Genomic DNA, 19,961 nt, shown 5'->3' on the forward strand with positions numbered 1-19,961 from the left:
GCAAGGTTAAAAGTAAAACAGGTTTTTTGTTTGTTTTTGTTTTTGTTTTTCACCAGCAAAATTGGTTTATTTGGGAATAGCAGAGGAATTGCGATTAGGGACATTCCAGCGTTGGCAAAGCATAGGCAGTCTGGGGAGGAATGTTACTTTATAGAGAAAAGGAGGAAGTTGGGAGGGGCTGCTTTGTATGAAAGTCGGTTGGAGGAAATGGAGAGTTCAGGTTTAATGACAGCTCCTCATTAGGTGAATTGTTGTATTTTCTTATTGGCTGAGCTTGGTGTTGGGCAAGGAGAAATTCTTCCTCCTGGAGTAGTAAAGTAGGTTTCTTCCTGTTGGAAATTAAGGTAAGACTCTTCCTTTTAGGGTCTGCAATTAATAAGTAGTAGGACACAAGACCTCTGGTCTCCCTACCCCTTTGAAAATTTTTTAAATTATTATTTTAAAGATTTATTTATCTATTTTGGAGAGAGTGGGCATGCGATCAATTATGAGTGGGGGGAGAGGGGGAGAGAGAGAGAATCGTAAGTAGATCCCTTGCTGAGCAGCTTGATCTCACCACCCTGAGATCATGACTTGAGCCTAAATCAACAGTCAGATGCTTAACTGAGCCACCCAGGCACACTTCCCCACCCATTTTATTTTATCTTTAAATTTTTATTATTTTAAAATTATTTTTAATTTTTTTATTAAAGATTTTTATTTATTTGACAGAGAGAGAGAGAGAGCGAGATCACACGTAGGCAGAGAGAGAGGGGGAAGCAGGCTCCTGGCTGTGTAGAGAGCCTGATTTGGGGCTCGATCCCAGGACCCTGAGATCATGACCTGAGCCAAAGGCAGAGGCCTAACCCACTGAGCCACCCAGGCACCACCCTCCTTGCTCATTTAATTAATTAATTAATTAATTTTTAAAAAAAAGATGTATTTATTTATTTGAGAGAGAATGAGTGAGAGAGAACATGAGAGAGGAGAAGGTCAGAGGGAGAAGCAGACTCCCCAAGGAGCTGGGAGCCCGATGCGGGACTCGATCCTGGAAGTCCAGGATCATGACCTGAGCCAAAGGCAGCTGCTCAACCAACTGAGCCACCCAGGCGCCCCCACCCCCTGCTCATTTTAAATGGGGTTTCCTGTCTTTAGCTTTACAGTTACATAAAGAAGCTGTTACTGAAGCCCTTACTTCCTTAGGTTGCATTATTCTTGGGATTTATCAAATTTGGGGAGAATAATTGTAGTGATGTATAGAACCCCAAGCCCCCTCCCGTGTCTTCCCCTCTAGTTTTTCCCCTATTCCCTTTGTGTGTTGATGTCCTGCTTAGAATTTGCAGCTTCAGATGTGGCCGTTCACAGCAGCTCTTCTACGTCCACTGGGGCCCTTTCTTTTCTGGTCTTATGTTTTCACTATTTCTTGCTGTTGGTGGGATTGAAGGGAGCCTTTGTCCTATAATCAGCAATTCCATCAATTTTCTAGACCCTTAAAAGGTAGCCACGTTTTTTGGATATAAAGTTTTAGGGCAAGGGCTGCAGCCTCTGGGGGGACAACATGCAGTTTTTCATTCCTTGATGCATTCCTTGATCATTTTATTGAGTTCCTAGTTGTTCAGACAGGTTGATGTATTCATCTGGTTCTTTGCTCTTTTTTCCTTTAGGCATGTCAGACTTTCTGTGGTGTCACATTCTTTTTGCCTGAAATTACAACTATGAGAATTTCCTTAGTGAAGATTTGCTGGTGACCAACTCTGTTTTTGTCTGTCTGTAAAGGCCTTTATTTGTCCTTTTTTTTTTTTTCAAGATTTAATTTATTTATTTAATAGAAGACACAGTGAGAGAAGGAACACAAGCAAGTCAAGTGGGAAAGGGAGAAGCAGGCTTCCCGCTGAGCAGAAGCCCGATGCGGAACTTGATCCCAGAACCCTGGGATCATGACCTGAGCTGAAGGCAGACACTCACCGACTGAGCCACCCAGGTGCCCCTCTATTTGTTCTTCTTAAGGCTATTTTTGTATAGGACTCTACATTGGTCATTACTTTTCTATACAACATTGAGGATCTCATTCTGCTGCTTTCTTGTTCCCTTTGTTGTTGTTGACTGTCAGTCAGTCTAGCTCTTCTGAAGTTAATTTGTCTTTATTCTTAGATGTCTTTTTAGTCTTATTTTTTAAAAAAATATTTTATTTATTTGACAGAGAGAGAGAGAGGGAGAGAGTGCACATGAACGGGGTCAGAGGGAGAAGGAGAAGCAGGCTCCCCACTGACCAAGGAGCTTGGTGTGGGACTCGATCCCATGACCCTGGGATTATGAGCTGAGCCAAAGGCAGTTGCTTAACCAGTTGACCTACCCAGGCGTCCCAAAGCTTTTTTAAAAAAGACTGATTTAATTATTTGGGAGAGAGAGGGAAAATGTGTGTGGACATGAACAGGGAGAGGAACTTAGGGAAAGATTCCCAAGTAGGTTCCGTCCTGTGTGCAGAGCCCAGATCTCAGCCCTGAGGTCATGACTTGAGCCAAAATCTAATCTGTCGTTTAACTGACTGAGGGGCACCCCTATTCTTAGATGTTTTTAAGATTTTTTGTCTTTGTTATTTTTTTTTTTTTTTAAGATTTTATTTACTTATTTGACAGAGAGAGAGAGAGATCACAAGTAGGCAGGGAGGCAGGCAGTAGAGAGGGGGAAACAGGCTCCCTGCTGAGAGCAGAGAGCCCAATTCGGGGCTTGATCCCAAGACCCTGAGACCATGACCTGAGCCGAAGGCAGAGGCTTAACCCACTGAGCCACCCAGGCACCTCTGTTCTTCTATATTATTATAATAAATTTAGTTGTGTATTTGTTGTTTTTATATATTCTTCTTGGAGTACATTAGGTTCCTTGAATCTGTGTATTGGTGTTTTCCGTTATTTTGGATGATTATCAGTCATTCTCTCTACACATATTACTTCTGCTCCATTTATCTTCTCTCCTACTGGAAGGCTGATTAAATGCAGGTTAGACCTTTTCCCCTGTTACATTTTGCATCTCTTGTTTCTCTCTGGCTTCTAATTTGCTTTTTAGTTTATTAGTTCTGTCTTTAATTTCCTTTGAAACATGTCCAGCGAGTTTCGAATACTGTTATTATGTCTTCTATTTTAGAAAAAATTCAGTTTTTTTCTCTATTTCATTGTTTGTTTTAAGTCATTTAACAGGCTTATCCCTAACAAAAATGAACAGATGCTTGGCACTTCTGGGAAACAATACAGTTTTGCAAGAGTTTATTGAATTTATGTTAACCAAGAGAAAGGATTTGACAAGTTTTCTTTATTCTGACGTTAGCATGTTTCTGTCCTGTAAATCCCTTCCTTACTCTGTCCCTGATGGTGGCAGAAGATGAACACAGACAGCTTTGCAGCTGAGAGGCAGGTGATTTCTGATGACAAAAGAAAAAAGATTCCAAAGGGTGTTAGCAGTAAGAAAGGAGCATGCATGATCCTGAGTGACCAGCGGTTCTTGTATGTTCTTTATTTTTATGTGTGTTTGTGATAATAAGGACTCTTTAAAGGATGTGGCCCTGCTTGCCTTCTTGCCTGGATCTCTTTTTGATACTCTCCGCTAGATCTCTTTTTGTTGTTTCCTATTTTCTTCACACATTTCAAGCTTGTATTTCATTTCTTTAAATACAGGAAGGGAGACAATTTTTCAAAATGGCCACCAGAATTACCATACTCTTGGGTAGGGATATCCATGCCATCTCTCGGTTTGGTCATGTGACACACTTTGGTTAATGGGGAAGTAGCAAACTCGTAAGAAAAGGCATCAAAAGGGCTGGTGCACTGGGACTTGTCTTCTCATCCTATTGGCAATGCTTTGTTAGTATGCGAACAGACCTGGGCTAGCCTGTTGGAAGACGATGGGACATGTAGAAGGAAACCCTAGCAATTCCAACCATTCCAGGCATCCCAGTGCTTCCAGATAGGGGTGAGGCCATCCTAGTCCATCCAGCCCCAACTGAGTTCCCCAGACTAGAATATGCTCCCAGCTAACCCCAATTCATGAGTAATAGAAATATTTATTTTTTGGAGCCCCTCTCTCTCTGCCTCCGCTCTTCCTTCTTGTGCTCTCTCTCTCTCTCTCTCTCTGTGTCAAATCAATAAATAACATCTTTAAAAAAATGTTGTTTTAATCATTGACTTTCAGATGGCTTGTCATTTAGAAAAAGCTGACACACATAGTAAGCATAGTTTAAAAAAAACTTGTCAGTAAATTAGTAAATTCCATATTTGTAGTTTTTGTCTCTTTCTGCTGAGTATTTTTATCCTGCTGATTCTCACTCTTGATGCCTTGTCATTTATGAAATTTTTAAAAAGATTTTTTAGTTTTAATTTTTATTATTTATTTATTTTTTAGATTTTATTTTGTTATTTTTTAAAAAGACTTATTTATTTATTTGGGGAGGGGCAGAAGGAGGGGAGCAGACTCTTCACTGAGCAGGGAGCCAAACAGGACCCTGAGATCATGACCTGAGGCAAAACCAACAGTAGGGGGGCGCCTGCCTTCGGCTCAGGTCATGATCCCAGTGTGCTGGGATCGAGCCCTGCATCAGGCTCTCTGCTCAGCGGGGAGCCTGCTTCCTCCTCTCTCTCTGCCTGCCTCTCTGCCTACTTGTGATCTCTGTCTGTCAAATAAATAAATAAAATCTTTAAAAAAAAACCAACAACAACAGTAGGTTGCATAGGCAACTGAGCCACCAAGTGCTGCCCCCCAATTTTTCATTTTTAAGTAACCTTTGTACCCAGTGTAGGGCTCTAACTTACAACCCTGATATCAAGAGTCATATGCTCTACTGACTGTACCCACAGGTACCCCTATCTTTATTATTGTTGACTGTGTAGTATTCACTTATTTTTTTCTATGCCGAATGTGAGCTGTAAAATGATAGTTCTCTTAATTTATTTTTAAAGATTTTATTTATTTACTTATTTTTAAGCAGGGTTCACACCCAGCATTGAGCCCAGCGAGGGGCTTGAACTCATCACCCTGAGTGATGAGTTGAGATGAAGATCTGAGCTGAGATCAAGAGTTGGATGCTTAACTGATGGAGCTACCAGGTGCCCCTGAAGATTTTTTTTTTTTTTTTTGACAGACAGATCACAAGTAGGCAGAGAGGCAGGCAGAGAGAGAGAGAGGGTGAAGCAGGCTCCCTGCTGAGCAGAGAGCCCGACTAGGGCTCCATCCCAGGACCCTGGGATCATGACCTGAGCCAAAGGCAAAGGCTTTAAGCCACTGAGCCACCCAGGTGCCCGCCCCTGAAGATTTTATTTTTAGGTAATCTCTACACCCTACAGTTTTGCAAGGGTTTATAGTTTATGTAAACTTAAGTTTACAACCCTGAGATCAGGGGTCACATGCTCTACTGACTGAGCCAGCCAGTTTTCTTAAGTTTAATTAACAGATTTAATGCAACCCCCTAACTAAAAAAAAATAGACAAAATTATTTTAACATTCAGTTTAAAGAATAAGTTAACAGATACAGCAAAGGTGAAATGTTCTAGAAAAAAGCCACTGAAAGGAAACTAGTCTTACTAAGTTTTTCAGTATAATGATTATAATGATTATAACAAGAGAAAAAACTATCAATGGGACAGAGGAAGGCTGAGTAATAGAGTTGATCATAGGTAGGAAATGATGGGAAACAAATCATAGAAAAGGGAGCGATTCTTTCATAAATGAGATTTAGCTGTTGATTGGCTTGGAGGGGAAAAATATGATTCATGTCTTGTATAGATTTTATCTCCTTTGTTGACCATAATGGAAACCAGAGAATCAAGGCTTGATTGATAGTTTATATTGGAAGTCTGAGCTCAGTAAGTCTTGTAGAACCAATTGTTGGTTTTGGGGTGTGAGCTAGAGGAAGCATGTCTAGGTATCTGCTCTATATACAAGGGCATGTGTGAGGATGTGTGTGTATATATGAGTACTTATTCATTATAATATGCAAAATAGTAATGATTAGAATTATCTTTGGTGATCAACATGGGAATAGTCAAATTAATTTTGGTGTATTCATATAATGTTATACCAAACTATAAAATATTGTATTAGCTAGGGGCACCTGGTTGGTCAGTAAGTTAAGCATCTGATCTCAGGGTGGTGAAATTAAGCCTGGTGTGGGGCTCCACACTCAGTGGGAGCCCTCTCCTTCGGGACACCCCTCCCCACAACACCCCTTCCCCCACTCATGTGCCTGGATGGCTCAGTTGATTGGGTGTCTGACTGTAGATTCTGGTTCAGGTCGTGATCTCAGGGTTGTGAGATTGAGCCTGGAGTTGGGGCCCCCCTCCAGCTTAGAGTCTGCTTGAGATTCTCTTTCTCCCTTTCCCCCCGCCTTCAGCCCCTTCCCCAAACCATGTGCTCTCTCCATCTCTCTCAAATAAATAAAATCTTCAAAAATAAATAAATAAATATTGTATCAGCTATTAAAAAGAATGTCTAAGATTAATATGTATTGATTTTAGGGCGCCTGGGTGGCTCAGTGGGTTAAGCCGCTGCCTTCAGCTCAGGTCATGATCTCAGGGTCCTGGGATCGAGTCCCGCATTGGGCTCTCTGCTCAGCAGGGAACCTGCTTCCCTCGTCTCTGCCTGCGTCTCAGCTTACTTGTGATCTCTGTCAAATAAATAAATAAAATCTTTAAAAAAATGTATTGATTTTAAAAAGATGTCTCAGAGAAATCCATAAAACTGTGATTCCTGTGGTTCCTGGGTGGCTCAGTCATTAAGTGTCTGCATTTGGCTTGAGTCATGACTCCAGAGTCCTGGGATCAGGCTCCCTGCTCAGTGGGAAGCCTGCTTCTCCCTCTCCCACTCCCCCTGCTTGTGTTTCTTCTCTCGCTGTGTCTCTATCTGTCAAATAAATAAATAAAATCTTTAAACAATAACAACAACAAAATTGTGATTCCTTTTTTTGTGAAATAAATAGAATGTATATGTATGCAACTTAAGTGTGTACGTGTGTAGATGCCATCCAGTGCCCTAGGGCTCTGGAGTTACGATTCCTTTTAATATTTAATATCTTCTCAACATCTTCCAAGAATATCTTTAAAAAAATTTTTTTTAAAGATTTCATTTATTTATTTGACAAAGAGCAGGAGAGAGAGGAAGAAAGAGCACAAGCAGGGGGAGCAGCAGAGGGAGAGGGAGAGGGAGAAGTAGGCTCCCCACTAACCAAGGAACCCTATGTGGGGCTTTTTAAAGATTTATTTATTTATTTGACAGAGAGATAGATAGCAAAAGAGGGAACACAAGCTGGGGGAGTGGGAGAGGGAGAAGCAGGCTCCCCGCTGAGCAGGGTGCCCGCTGGGGTTCAATCCCAGGACCCTGAGATCATGACCTGAGTCGAAGGCAGATGCTTAACGACTGAGCCACCCAGGCGCTCCCATCAACATTTTTTAAAAAAAGGATATAATTAATTAATTAATTAATTAGAGAGAGAGAGAGAGAGAGAGCATGCACGAGCAGGGGAGCACGAGAGGAAAAAGGAGAGATAGAGGGAGAAGCTGACTTCCCATTGAGTGGGGAGCCTGACAGGGGGCTCAATCCCAGGACCTCCAGATCCTCAAGAGCCTCAAGAGCCACAGTCAGAGGCTTAATTGATTGAGCCACCCCAGTGGTCCCCTCCACCCACAATATCTTTTTTTTTTTTTTTTTTTTTTTTTTTAAAGATTTTATTTATTTATTTGACAGAGAGAAATCACAAGCAGATGGAGAGGCAGGCAGAGAGAGAGAGAGAGAGGGAAGCAGGCTCCCTGCTGAGCAGAGAGCCCGATGCGGGACTCGATCCCAGGACCCTGAGATCATGACCTGAGCCGAAGGCAGCGGCCCAACCCACTGAGCCATCCAGGCGCCCCACCCACAATATCTTTAAAGAAATCAAAGACAGCCAAGCTCCAGTGTCTTGCTCTCATTAAAATGCTTATTCTCTGCTTCTCATCTTGCAACCTTAAGTGCTGTCTCTTTTTTGTTTCTATATTATTTAAGTATTATACCAAAAGAGTTGTAATGCATCTCCTTTTCCATATAGTTCCCCTTACTCTGTCTTTAGTATAGGCTAATATGGAATGATTTTATTAAAAGTTGGGACTATTAAAGAGGGGCTGTATATCAACAGAAGTCAGTAAGCAGTAAAAAACTTTGTGTAATACCTCTATGCTTATTTTTTCTACTGCCTATTACATGTATTAGGTAATATATCTCTAGTACCTGGCTACTGATAACTTCTCCCTAGCTTGTTTTATCCTCAGTCTCACTTCCCCCATGTCTCTTCCAAGATGTTCCATTGAATAAACAATAATCTTTGGGCCTTCACCTTTACCTTTGAAGAATGGCTGAAGTTTAAAAGTATATTCTGCAATCTCTTTAAGGCAATCATAGTTATAAGTATGCCTTCCCTCCTTTGCCAGTCTTTGTAAACAGGAGGGAGCAGTATACAATTTATGTCCCTATTTATATGAATAGTGGTGTCACTTACCTTCTTTTATAGGGAGAATTATTGGCCATCAGATTTTATGTTGAAAATAGCCTCTTTCCTTATAAATACATATATGTGTGCATGAGTATATCTATACATGCATTTATGTGTACCTACAACATTACTACATAGAAAGTAGAGACTCTAAAGGATGACCTGCTGATATGGTAGAGATTTTCCTTAAAAAAAAAAAAAAAAGGGCTGGGGGGCCTAGATTTACTATAGCACTTGAGCAAACAGATGACAGAAGCTGCAAAGTGCTAAGTCAGATATCGGTGGTTTTCCAAGTGCCTTTCCAGGAACCTTTTGTGGATTGGGAAAGCTCCATTAGGGTATTGGGGGTCAAAGGTGAGGCTAAAGAGGAGAAAAGGCAACAGCCACCCCAACCAGGTCAGCTTTTACTCTCTTTTACATATTAGGACACCAATAAAGTTTTGTCCATAAAGTGAGTTCTGAGGCTAGAAAAAGTCTGGAGTGATTGCCTTAAAACATGGGTCTGCAAACTGCAGCCCACAGGTCAATTCTGGGCTGTAGGGTTTGTTTCTGTACAGCCTATGAGCCAGGGATGGCTTTTACATTCTTAAGGAGATGTTAAAAAAAAAAAAAAAAGAGGAAGAAGAATATATGAGAGAGACCATATGGACTCTGCAAACCCTCAATTATTTACTGTTTGTCTCTTTACAGGAAAAGTTTTTTTGGCCCCTTTTGTGGAGGTGGCACTATTTGAAGAGGCTAAAAATGGAAAACTAGCTAAACACACAGTAGGGAAATACTTCAGTAAAGCATATGTATTACTTAAGATTTGGTTAAGCTGCAAGTAGAGGAAACTCCCAAATATCAGTAACTGAAGGAAGATACAAGTTTATTTCCCATTTGAGAATGTGAATGGTTGTCAGTGCTGGAATGTTCAGAAACTCCCTGGGTCAGAAACTCAGGCTATGTCTTATGGCTCCACCCTGAGTTACTTTAATTCCCAGGGTCACATTCTGGTCTACAAGAAGATTGTTGGAACTCTAGCCTCTACACTTGCATTCCAGCCAGCAGGAAGGAGGAAATCAAAGAAAATGGATCATTCCACGTCCACTTTTATCTCATTGGTTAGAATTTAATTATATGCACATCTAGCTGCAATGGAGACTGGGAAATGTAGTTTTGATTCCGGGCAGTCCTGTACCCGGCTGAAAATTTGGTATTCTATTACTATAGAAGAAGCAGAGACTAGATGTTAGAGTTCTCTATAACAGCAGAGACCATCGACTCATTTATTTCTTTATTTGGTCAGCCTCCTACCATATGGCAGGTAACTTGCTAATCATTGAAAATATAAATTGGATAGAATTCATAGTCTGGAATCTTATTATTATTTTTGATGGCTCCTAATGGTTTTTCCAGTCTTACGGTCTTTGACTTGGTCAACGTAATGTTAGCTTATTTCTTTTCTTTTCTTTTTTTTCTTTCCCTTTCCTTTCCTCTTTCTTTCTTTCTTTCTTTCTTGTCTTGCACAGAGCCACGTTTTTGACCACTGTCAATCATGCTTGTAGAAGGCATCATTCGCTTTGTTTTTTACACTTAAGAATTGTTAAAAAATTTTTTAAAAAAGACTTTATTTATTTGTCAGAGAAAGTGAGAACACAAGTAGGGGGAGCTTCAGGCAGAGGGAAATGTGATTATCCTGTTGCTTTGTTTCCTCTTGCTTTTGTTTTACATTGCCTTCTGAAGTATTTCTATGATCCATCAGGTCAGCTCCCAGATTAGAGATGTGCGAGTCAGGAAGAAAAATGTAACCAATTCCTGGAAATCAGTGCTGAGTGGGCATCACTTTTATAGCTAATAAATTTAATCCCCAAGACATCCTGAGTTCTTTAAAATGGCTAATGCTTTTTGGAAAACAGGCGAATCAGGGCATTAAAAAAAATTAAACATGATTAATCTAGACCAGTAATTTTAAATATTTGTGGTGATCTGAAGAACATCAATTATTTATTAAACACAACTATTTATTTATTTATTTATTTGTAAATTTCACGTATAGCTGACATGCAATATTATGTTAGTTTCAGTGTATGACGTAATGATTAGACATTTATATATATAAAAAAGTGACCACCACAATGACTCTAGTTACTATTTGTCTTCATATAAAGTTATTACAATATATTGACTATGTTTCCCATGTTGTACTTTATATCCCTAGTACTTATTTATTTTATAACTGGAAGTTTGTACATCTTAATCACCTTTCCCTATTTTGTCCATCTCCCCATCTGCCTTCCCCCTCGGCAACCGCCAGTTTGTTTTCTGAATTTATGAAAGAGTTTGTTTTGTTTTGTTTGTTTAGGCTCCATGTGTAAGTGAAATCATGTAGTATTTGTCTTTAAATTATTTCACTGAGCATCTGGGTCCTTCAATCTTTTTTTTTAATGGCTGAATTCTATTCCATTATGTACCTATACCTTAATCTACATCTCTCATATATATATATATTTTTTACATCTCTGACATCTTCTTTATCCATTCATCTATCAATGGACACCTAGCTGGCTTTCATATCTTGGCTATTGTACTATTCCTTTTTTTTTTTTTTTTAAGATTTACGTATTTATTTTGAAAGAGTGAGAGAGAGAGAAAGAGAGAGCAGTGGGGAAGGGCAGAGGGAGAGGAAGAGAGAAAGTCCCAAGCAGACTCCTCGCTGAGCATGGAGCTGAGCATGGGGCTTGATCCCACAACCCTGAGATCATGACCTGAGCGGAAACCAAAAGTTGGATGCTCAACCGACTTTGACACCCAGGCACCCCTCTTTTTTTTTTTTTTTTTAAAGATTTTATTTATTTATTTGACAGACAGAGATCATAAGTAGGCAGAGAGGCAGGCAGAGAGAGGAGAGGAAGCAAGCTTCCCACGGAGCAGAGAGCCCTATGTGGGGCTCGATCCCAGGACCCTGAGATCAGAGGCCTTACCCACTGAGCCACCCAGGTGCTCCCCCACCCCCTTTTTAAAAGTAATCTCTATGGCCAATTCTATACTCAAATTCACAACCCTGAGATCAAGAGTCACATGCTCCACCAACTGAACCAGCGGGGTGCCCCTTGTCTAATGTAAATAATGCTGCAATGAACAAGGAGATGTATATATTCTTTCGAATTAAGTGTTTTTCTTTTTTGGGGGGAAATGCCCAGAAGTGGAATTGCTGGATTGTATAGTATATCTGCTTTTAAGTTTTTGAAGAACCTTCATACTGTTTTTCACAGTGGCTGCACCAATTTACTTTTCCACCAGCAGTGCACGAGGATTCCCTTTTTTTCAAATCTTCACAAGTACTTGATATTTCTTGTCTTTTTGGTACTAGTCATTCTGACAGGTGTGATTTAAGATCTCATTGTGGTTTTGATTTACATTTGCCTGATCATGAGTGAGGCTGAGCATCTTTTCATGTGTCTCTTGGCCATCTCTATGGCTTCTTTGGAAGAATGTTTATTCTGGTCCTCTGCCCATGTTTTAATCAGATTATTTGGTTTTGGTTGAGCTATGTGAGTTCTTTATGTATTTTGCTTATTAACCCCTCATTGGATATATCATTTGCAAATATCTTCTCCCATTCACTAGATTTCCCTTTTTGTTTTGTTGATAGCTTCCTTCCTGCTACAAAAGCTTTTTAGTTTGATGTAGTCTCAATTGTTTATTTTTGCTTTTGTTGCCCTTCCCTGCGAAGACAAATCTCCCCCAAAATTTGCTGACTGATGTTAAGAGTTTACTGCCTTTGTTTTCTTTTAGAAAATTTATGGTTTCAAGTGTTACATTTAGGTCTTGAATCCATTTTTTAAAAAAATTATTTATTTGACAGACAGAGATCACTAGCAGGCAGAGAGGCAGGCAGAGAGGCAGGCAGAGAGGCAGGCAGAGAGAGAGGGGGAGGCAGGCTTCCCGATGAGCAGAGAGCCCGATGTGGGGCTTGATCCTAGGACCCTGGGATCATAACCTGAGCCGAAGGCAGAGGCTTTAACCCACTGAGCTACCCAGGCGCCCCAGGTCTTTAATCCATTTTGAGTTTATTTTCATATGTGGTGTAAGAAAGTGGTTCAGTTTCATTTTTTTTGCATGTAGCTATTAAACACAGCCCTTTAGAAATGTTATTTATTTTCTTTTTTGAGGAATAAGAATAAAGGTAATATGAAATTACCTCGAATATTTCCATATGAAATACCATTTTACTATGGTTAAGCCCAAAGTGGTTTTATTAACTAAAACAGTACCATATAGTGTTCTAGCGCAAGCTTCAACCCTTTAGGACCTGAATATTTGTTCTCCTTCCCCCTTCCTCTCAGTGTCAGCCTAGCTTACAGGGCCTGCCTGAGTTTATAGATGTTCTCTTTTGGAGGGTTGTGATAACAAATATGTAGATCTTCAGTGTCTGCTTTGTGGTGCCTTCGCGCAGGGCAAAACCTGCCAGGCTCCCTCCTGCTGTGGTCCTACCGAGAAACGTGCTTTCCTGGATATTTGTGTAGCTTCTGCAGGTGTGAGCTGAGGAACATCTGCTCTCCTGAGTGCATACAGGAATCTATGTAGTGGGAACCTCAGTCTTGCAGTGATTCGTGTCGTAGACAGAAGGAACTTTCTTTCCCCTTTTCTTTCTCTCTTTCCCCCTCTTTCTTCTCCCTCTTCTTCTCCCCTTTCTTTTCCTCCTTCCCCTCCTTCTTCTTTTTTCTTTTTTTATTTTTAAAGATTTTATTTATTTTATTTGACAGAGAGAGAGATCACAAGTAGGCAGAGAGGCAGGCAGAGACAGAGGGGGAAGCAGGCTCCCTGCTGAGCAGAAAGCCCGATGCGGGGCTCGATCCCAGGACCCTGAGATCATGGCCTGAGCCGAAGGCAGCGGCTTAATCCACTGAGCCACCCAGGCGCCCCCCCTCCTTCTTCTTTTTAAAAAGATTTTATTTATTTATTTGAAACAGAGAGAGAAAAAGAGAGAAAGTACAAGCAGGGGAAGCGGGAGGCAGAAGGAGAGAGAGAGGGAGAAGCAGGCTTCTGCTGAGCAAGGAGCCCGATGTGGGGCTCGATGTGGGACTCAAAGTGGGGCTTGATCCTAAGACCATGGGCTTATGACCTGAGCCGAAGGCAGACACTTAACTGACTGAGGTGCCCCTTTCCTCCTCTTTCTTGCTTTATCTGTTTTTTTCTCCTTTCTTCTTCCTTCATAGTCAGTACTGTTGCTTTCCTTAAAAATTCAAACCCGGGGTGTCTGGGTGGCTCAGTGGGTTAAGCCTCTGCCTTCAGCTTGGGTCAAGGTCTCAGGATCCTGGAATGGAGCCCTGTGTCAGGCTCTCTGTTTAGCAGGGCCTGCTTCACCCCCTCAGGCCTCTCAGCCTACTTGTGATCTCTCTCTGTCAAATAAATAGATGAAACTTAAAAAAAATTCAAAACCGACATTATGGGAATTTTCTAATATACAAAATTTGAAAGTATAAATTAGGACTCATATATCTACCAACTATCTTTAATAATTGTTAACATTTATCATATTTGCTTTATATTCCTCTGTTTCAATTAAAAATTTGTTTGTGGTAAAACATGTATAATGTAAAATTTACTACTTTAAGTTTTTAAAATTTTATTTTTTTAAAGGAAATTTTTTTTTTTTTTTTAGATATTTTTGTTTATTTATTTGACAGACAGAGATCACAAGTAGGCAGAGAGGCAGGCAGAGAGAGAGGGGGAAGCAGGCTCCCTGCTGAACAGAGAGCCCTATGTGGGGCCCGATCCAGGATCCTGGGAGGGATCATGACCTGAGCTGAAGGCAGAGGCTTTAACCCACTGAGCCACTCAGGTGCCCCTTAAATTTTATTTTTAAAAAATATTTATTTATTTATTTGAGAGAGAGAAAGAAAGAATGAGTTGGGGAAAGGGGCAGAGGGAGAGGGAGAATGTCCAACACACTCCCTGCTGAGCAAGGAGCCCCATGGGGGGCTCTTGATCCCAGGACCATGAGATCATGACCCGATCCAAAATCAAGATTTGACTGCTTAACTGATTGAGCCACCCAGATGCCCCTAAGTTTTTTTTTTTTTTATTTTTAAGTATTCTTTAAATTTTTAAAAAAAGATTTTATTTATTTATTTGAGAGAGAGAGAGAGAGAGGAGTGAGAGAGAGAGCACAAGTAGGGGGGAGGGGCAGAAGGAGAGGGAGAGGCAGATTCCACACTGAGCAGGGAACCCAATGCAGGACTTGATCCTGGGACCCCAGCGTTCATGACCTGAGTCAAAGGCAGATGATTGACTGACTGAGCCTCCCAGGTGACTCAGTATTCTTTAAATTTTAAAAATATTTTGGTAAAATATAAAACCATCCTTTCTCTACTGAATTACTTTTGCATCTTTGCTGAAAATCAGTTTTCCATATAAATGTAAGTCTATTTTTGGACCCTCTAGTCTGTCTCATTGATCTCTTTGTTATGCTAATACCACACTGTCTTGATTAGTCTTGAAATTAGGTAGTAGACAGTGGTATGTAGTATATGTTCTTTCTCAAGGTTATGTGGATATTCTATATGTCTTTTGCATGTCTATATGAATTTAGAATCAGTTTGTCAGTTTCTACACAAAATCCTACTAGGATTTTGATTGTGATTATGCTGAAACTATAGATCAATTTGGGAAGAGTCAAGATCTTGGCCCTACACTATAGCTCTTCATTTATTTTAGAGCTGCTGCTCCTTCTTTTTTTTTTTTTTTTAAATAAACTTTACCCACAATGTGAGTTCGAGCCATACAACCCCAAGATCAAGTGTTTATATTCTCTACTTACTGAGCCAGCCAGGCACCCCTAGATCTTCTTTAATTTCTCTCTGCAATATTTTATCATTATTACTGTACAGATAAACCTTTTGCCAAATTTATCCTTAAATATCTAATATGTTTTGATGCTATTATGCTATTATTTTAAAAATTTTAATTTTCAGTTATTCATTGCTAGTGTAAATATAGTTGACTTTCGTAAATTGATCTTGTATTCTGCAACCTTGCTAAACTCATTTATTAGTCCTCATAGCTTTTTTGTAAATTTCTTTGAATTTTTTATATAGATGATAATTGCATCTGAAAATAAGTTGCCTGGGTGGCTCAGTTGGTAAAGGGTCTACTTTTGACTCAGGTCATGGATCCCAGGGTCCTGGGATAAGGCCCCACACTGGGCTCCCTACTCAGTGGGGAGCCTGCTTCTCCCTCTTCCTCTGCCTGCTGCTCCCACTGTTTGTTCTCTCTCTCTGTCAAATAAATAAATAAAATCTTAAAAAAAAAAAAAGACAGTTGTACTTCTGTCTTTGCAGTCTGGATGCATTTTTATTTATTTTCTTGCCCAGTTTCATAGGCTAGCATCTCTAGTACAGTGTGGAATAGCCATGGTTAGAGTAGACATCCTTGCAGTATTCCTGATCTCAGTCTTTCACTGTGAAATATAGTGTAAGCTGTAGGTTTCTTGTAGATACAATTGCTGGGCTCCAGGAGCTTGGTATTGGGGACTTACGTGTCAGGGGTCTGCCTAGCAAGCACACTTGAGCCAGGGAGCAAAACTCCTTTCTTCTGCAATATTACCCCTGTACCCTTCACTAACAACACTACCATTGTACCAGCTGGCAAAGGGAAACTATTTAAAGGGCCTGTCTTCATTTTTGAAAATTAGGCAATTCAAGGTGAGTTTGTTAATAAATTCATAATTGGCCCATTGTCTTTCATGGATTACTGTTCTTTATTGCCTAGTGTCCAGTATCTTGAAAACTGTTTTTCATATATTTTGTTCATTGTTTGGTTGGTTCAGACAGAAGAGCAAATCTGGTTTCTGCTCTTCTCTCTTGGCCAGAAGCAAAAGTAGCCCCCTTTACTGCATTTTGAGTAGTGATTTGAGCATACCATCTGTTATCTTCTAGAACCCTGACTGAGGCACTTGTATTTCCTATGAACTGGCAGGTAGGTTGAATGGCTTATTTAGATTCAGATTAAACATTTTTGGCAAGAAAATTCCTTTTATAGGTCATGCCATGTACCTCATACTGTGTCATAGCTGATTATTCTGCTCTTAGCGATGCTAACTTTGATTTGTTGGCGTATTAATCTGCTCAGGCATCTATAACAAAATACCACAGAACAGATGCTTAAACAACAGAAATTTACTTTCTCCCAGTTCTGGAGGCTAGAAGTCTGTGATCAAGGATCTCCAGCAGGGTTGATTCTTGGTGAAGACTCATCCTGGCTTATAGATAGGTGCCTTCTCACTGTGTCCTCACATGGCCCTTCCTTGGTGTGTGTGTGTGTGTGTAGAGAAAATAAAATAATGGACTCTCTGGGATCTCTACTTATAAGGACACTATCCTATCAGATCAGGGCCTCCACCTTCACAACCTCTTAATCTTTAAGGGTCCCATCTCCTAATTTAGTCTCATTGCAGGTTGGGACTTCAGTATACGGACAAATATGCAGTCCATAGCATTTAGGGTAACAATCACCAGTATTTTCACCTTCACCATTAGTAAGTATTATGTTGGTTGACATTTTTGTACTTTGTGACTCTTCTGTTGTGCAAACATCTTCACCTGGTGTTTGTGTTTTTGTTTTCACTTTTGTTTTGGTTTTAGCCTGCTTTGGTGATTCTTGCCTGAATGGATTTCCTTATTAGGATTGGGAAAATAGTGAATTTTCAGTTGTATCTCTCCTCCTCCATTTATTATCTGGCATTCTTCCATAAAAGTGAGCTTTCCCTCATCAAATGAGGATGAAGTATTGTTTCTCTTTAAAAAGTAGTGATGAATATTTATTTTTTCCTGTTTATTGTCAATTTCTTAGTGAGGGGAGTTTGTTTAATAGTTACCTCCAGTGATGAAGAATGAATTTTCTTCTTTTTCTCTCCCCCTCTGCTTTTAATATCACTTTGGACTCTTGGATTCTGCTTATCTAATATTTATAATCAACTATAGTTATAATTCAGTTATAATTCAGTCAGTTAAGCATCTGCCTTCAGCTCAGGTCATGATCCTAGGATCAAGCTGCCCATACATCCCTGCTCAGCGGGAAGCCTGCTTCTCCCTCTCCCTCTGCCTGCTGGTCCCCTTGCTTGTGCTTTCTCGCTCTCTCTCTCTCTCTCTGTCAAATAAATAAATAAAATCTTAAGAAAGAAAGAAAGATAGATTAGTGATCCCAAGTCTGAATCAGAATAAACAAAATGAACATATAATACTAGAAGCTATTAATGACTAATGGGGAAGGAGTTAGGGACTTGTCCCCAAAAGATCAGGAACTGGGAGAAATCTCCACTGGCTAAATTTGGGATGATATGAGCATTTTAAAAAAGTATAACTAGAGATGATAATAAATAATAGATAAATAGAATCCAAGAGTCCAGAGTGATATTAAAAGCAGAAGGGGAGAGAAAAGAGAAGAAAACTCAAAGTAACCCCCAGGTTTGAAACCCAATGATATTAGCCCTGCTGGATTTCAAACTTGCTGGGAACCAATGGCCCTTATAGTTCTTCCATTTTCTCTTGTTATCCTATGTCTGTCTCATCATTGTTTTTTGGAAGTGTATACTTCGTTTTCTCATTTCACAGGCCCACAGAGAGAAAAGAATTTTCCCGGGGCGCCTGGGTGGCTCAGTGGGTTAGGCCTCTGCCTTCAGCTCAGGTCATGGTCCCAGGGTGCTGGGATCGAGCCCCGCATCAGGCTCTCTGCTCAGTGGGGAGCCTGCTTCCTCCTCTCTCTCTGCCTGCCTCTCTGCCTACTTGTGATCTCTGTCTGTCAAATAAATAAATAAAATCTTTAAAAAAAAAAAGAAAAGAAAAGAAAAGAATTTTCCCATTTGATGGCTCATACTCACAGTCTCATCCATATTGGTTTAGATGATTTAGATGATAAGATTTGGGACTTTTGATGACATTTAGATGAGATTCTGGACAGAGTTGATGCTATAATGGGTTGAGACCCTGGGGGATGATAAGATTATTTTATAAGTTTATTTTATTTTATTATTATTTTAATGATAAGAGCATTTTGCCTGTAGGATGGAAGTGAATTTTGGGGGATCTGAAGACAGTCTGTAGTGTGAACAAGCCTAGTGAATATATGTCTATTTCCCAGTCCCTGGAGCCTGTGAATGTTACTTGATTTGGTAAAAAGGTCTTTGCCTATGTAACTAAGTTAGGATCTTGAAATGAGATCATCCTGGATTATCCAAGTGGGACCTAAGCCAATGACAAATAAACTAATAAGAGACATGAAGAGGACAGAGCAAAGGCAGGCAATGTGACCATGGTGGCAGAGATTGGAGTGGCCACCAGCCAAGGAATGCCTGGAGCCACCAGAAGCTGGAAGAGAAAAGGAACGAATAGTACTCTTGACCCTTGGAGAGACCATGTCCCTACTAACATCTTGTTTTTGGACTCCTGGTCTTGAGAACTTCTGTTGTTTTAAGTTGTGGTTGTTTGTAATAGCAGCCATGGGGAAGTAATACAGATTATGGTACATTATGTTACGTCAAAGTAGCCAGTTATAAATATGTTATAGGATTCTATTTATGCAACATGTCCAGAATAGACAAATCTATGGAGATAGAAAGTAGATTAGTGATTGCCAGGGTTTTGGGTGAGGGCAAATGGTAGTGACTGGTCGTGGATATGTGGCTTCCTTTTGGGGTGCTGGAAATGTTCTGAAATTAGACAGTGGTGATGGTTGTATAGTTCTGTGAATATACTAAAGCTACTGAACTTTACACTTCATTTATTTTTAAAGATTTTATTTATTTGAGAGAGAGAGCACGCAGTCATGAGTGGGGTAAGGGTCATAGGCACAGGGAGAAGTAGACTCCCCCTTGAGCAGGAAGCCCAACACAGGGCAGATCCCAGGACCCTGAGATCATCACTTCAGCTGAAGGCAGATGCTTAACTGACTGAGCCACCCAGGTGCCCCTGAATTTTATATTTTAAAAGGCTAATTATATGGTATGTGAATTATATTTCAAAAAACTGTTGTAAAAAACATTAACATTATGAAGTTTTCTTAACTTACCGATTTTGTATTTTTTCTCTTGCACTGGAAATTTCTTTTCAAATAATATTAGCATACTTATTTGCTTTATCTTAGTAGATACATAAAAAGGATTCATAATTATAATATTTATATTGCCACATCATTACATCAAAAAAACACTAAGTGAATTTTGAGGATTTTTTGGTAATTCTTTTAGTCTCTGGACCATATGCCATTAAGAAATGTATAGTTATGGGGTGCCTGTGTGGCTCAGTGGGTTAAAGCCTCTGCCTTCAGCTCAGGTCATGATCCCAGGGTCCTGGGATCGAGCCCCGCATCGGGCTCTCTGCTCGGCGGGGAGCCTGCTTCCTCCTCTTTCTCTCTCTGTGCCTGCCTGTCTGCCTACTTGTGATCTCTGTCTGTCAAATAAGTAAATAAAATCTTAAAAAAAGAGAGAAATGTATAGTTC

This window comes from Mustela putorius, unplaced genomic scaffold (assembly GCF_011764305.1).
Source record: "Mustela putorius furo isolate JIRA1106 unplaced genomic scaffold, ASM1176430v1.1 tig00003846_pilon_pilon_pilon, whole genome shotgun sequence".
In the NCBI taxonomy this organism is placed as follows: domain Eukaryota; kingdom Metazoa; phylum Chordata; class Mammalia; order Carnivora; family Mustelidae; genus Mustela; species Mustela putorius.